This window comes from Pavona decussata, unplaced genomic scaffold (genome assembly GCF_977016875.1).
Source record: "Pavona decussata unplaced genomic scaffold, jaPavDecu1.1 SCAFFOLD_223, whole genome shotgun sequence".
Taxonomy (NCBI): domain Eukaryota; kingdom Metazoa; phylum Cnidaria; class Anthozoa; order Scleractinia; family Agariciidae; genus Pavona; species Pavona decussata.
Genome location: NW_028145628.1, coordinates 1,523,034 through 1,525,759, shown reverse-complemented (window position 1 = coordinate 1,525,759; position 2,726 = coordinate 1,523,034). Strand labels below are relative to the sequence as shown.

At 36.0% G+C, this 2,726-nt stretch overlaps 1 long non-coding RNA gene across 1 annotated transcript; it reads right to left on the bottom strand.

Annotated features, from left to right (window-relative positions):
• On the bottom strand, positions 1-1,744 carry LOC146459069 (uncharacterized). The gene is made up of 2 exons (XR_014858074.1): positions 754-1,744; positions 1-713 (listed from the first exon to the last, which is right to left on the bottom strand). It is a non-coding gene; the product is annotated as an uncharacterized LOC146459069 (long non-coding RNA).
• Between the last annotated feature and the right edge of the window lie 982 nt (positions 1,745-2,726).

Genomic DNA, 2,726 nt, shown 5'->3' with positions numbered 1-2,726 from the left:
TACAAGACAAGGCAAGATCCTTTTCTTTCTGAAATATTCGCCGCATCCTTGGTAGGATGCCCTATAAACACCTGGGACTGGTAGCATAAAACGTTTCTAACGGCTGTTGACAATTGTTCCGAGAAAATAAGCTAATGTTTTGCAACTATACTTACAGGTTCCTGTAATCTTAACATGATTAATGCAACCCAGTGGGGTGCCTAAGGGCCTAAGTCGATTACTACTAGTACTATACACTCTGCTTTTTGGCCTAATTTCCATTTTAATACAACTATGAAGGTTGATCTATTTTCATCCTAATACTTTACACGCTGGTTTTCGACTTAATTTTCATCTGAATACTATACACTCTGGTTCTTGGTTTAATTTCCTTTCTTTACTATACACCCTTGTTTTTGACCTTATTTTCATCCTAATTCTATACACTATGGTGTTTGACCTGATTTTCATCCTAATACTAAACACTATGAATGTCGGTCTTATTTTCATCCTTGTTATATACTCTGGTTTTGGCGTAATTTTCATCCTAATTCTATACACTTTGGTTTTTAGCCTAATTATGAATTTCGCCCTTATTTTCATCCTGGTTTATGGCCTAATTTTCATCCTAATACTATACACTATGAATTTCGGCCATATTTTCCACCCAATACTATGCAGTCTTGTTTTTCCGCCTAATTTTCATCCTTATACTACACACCCTGGTTTGTGACCTAATTTTCATCCTTATTCTATACACTCAGGTTTTTTTACCTGTTTTTCATCCCAATACTATACACTCTGGTTTTTGGTCTAATTTTCATGCCAATACTATACACTGAATTTTGGGCTAGTTTTCATCCTTATATTATACTGTAGTTTTTGGCCTAGTTTTTATATTAATACTATTCACTTTCGTTGTGGGCCTACCTTTCATCCTCACAGTATACACCCCCTAGGGTTTCCACCATAATACTGTACACCCTAGTTTTGGCAAGGCAAGTCTTGATTTATAAGAGAAAACTTGTAAGTATGTAGTTTTTTTTTCTTAAAGTTGTCGTTTTTAAAAGCAGTTTGTATGTATTTATTCCTACTCAATATTGGGCTGATTATTATAAGGATTTATTGTCTTTTAATCTGCAGACATATTCATATTTGTTTAAACAAAGATAATACTTCAAAGCATACTTAGTTTGTTTATGGCATCGCGTTGGCACCAAGCAGGAAATAAATTCGTTTTTCCACTATTACGTCATGTCACCAAACAAGGTCAAGAGAACGTGCAAAATATAAGACCGTAATACACTGTAGTGATCCGGTCTGACCGGTTTACAACAGAGCGAATACAGATGGAATCAAATTAAGGACGGTGCCTACTATTGTTACTGCGCATACCTTCTGCGCATCGCGAGATACTCGGGTTTCCTATGGGTGGTGCCTTCTAATACAGGAATATTTTTGCGCGGTTTAAAACTATACGGAGAAAGCAGAACTTACCAAATGCTTTTGGTATCTCAAAAGAAAATTGGGGGTAACCATGCATTTTTCAGAGATAATTAAGCTTCAATTTAGGAAAAAATCCCATACACTGCTTTATATTTTGGCGTTTTTTAGAGATATTACCGCTTAATTATCTCTGAAAAATGCGTGGTTACCCCCAATTTTCTTTTTGGATTCCAATAGGCCTTGCTGAGATCTGCTTTTCCCGCATAGTCATAAACCGCACAAAAATACTTCGGTATTAGTAGGCACCGTCCTTAAAGACATTTCACTTGCTTTCTGTGATGTGTACGTCATTCGCATGCGCCATATCCTGGGCCCAGTTGTTCAAAGCCCGATTAAGCTAATCCTGGATTAACGCAAACTTTGACTCGAATTTAATTGCTAATAAACAAAGATTCTTCGAAAAGATTTGGCCCTCAGTTTTTTCTTAGACTTTTCTTTACCAGTTAGCTCGAAATTAGGCTTTTAAGCCATATTAAATGAGCGCGATGAAAGCGCCGATTAACTTCTACTCGTGGATTAGCGTTAGTCGGCTTTCGAACAACCCGGCCCTGATGGACAGATAATGCCGGGTGTATTTCAACACTCTTCCCAGAAAAGAGAAGCCAAAATAAAATGTTTTTGAAGTGGAATGATAAATCTCTTATTCAACGGTTGTGCATGTAATACACGCCAACATTTCGCTCATTACTGGTATGCAACTCGCAAAATATCTGTGTGTATTTTAATATGTAAAACTATCTAATAAGAGAGATGTATTTCACAACTCATTTCTCTTTCTTTCTCTCATTGTAACTGCTTTTCGATTGCTCCTGTCTACTATGTGATGTAACCTATGCAAATCAAAAAACTGGTTCCTAAGCGTTAAATTTAATTCGACAACATAATTAAGGAAAAATCAACGATAAAATCGAACAACATTTTGGAGTCGTCATGACACCAGTTTCAAGTTCAAAATGATCAGAATTAACTGTCGGAAATAGTTCGCTGAAGATTAACTTAATAAATAATTATGTTATTTCATACAAATAGATTGCGTGAATTGAGTCCGATTGGACATTAAGAGCCAGTAATTCTCTCAATTACATGTACTTGTTTTCCAATGATTAAGCATTTCTTTGAGACCAAATTATATTATCAACTGATAAAGAGTTGTAGTATTAAATGATCCATCAAATTATAAGTGCCAGGAAGTGCTGGAAACCACCGGAGACAGGAATAAAACTGTCTTCTGCCACAATCTG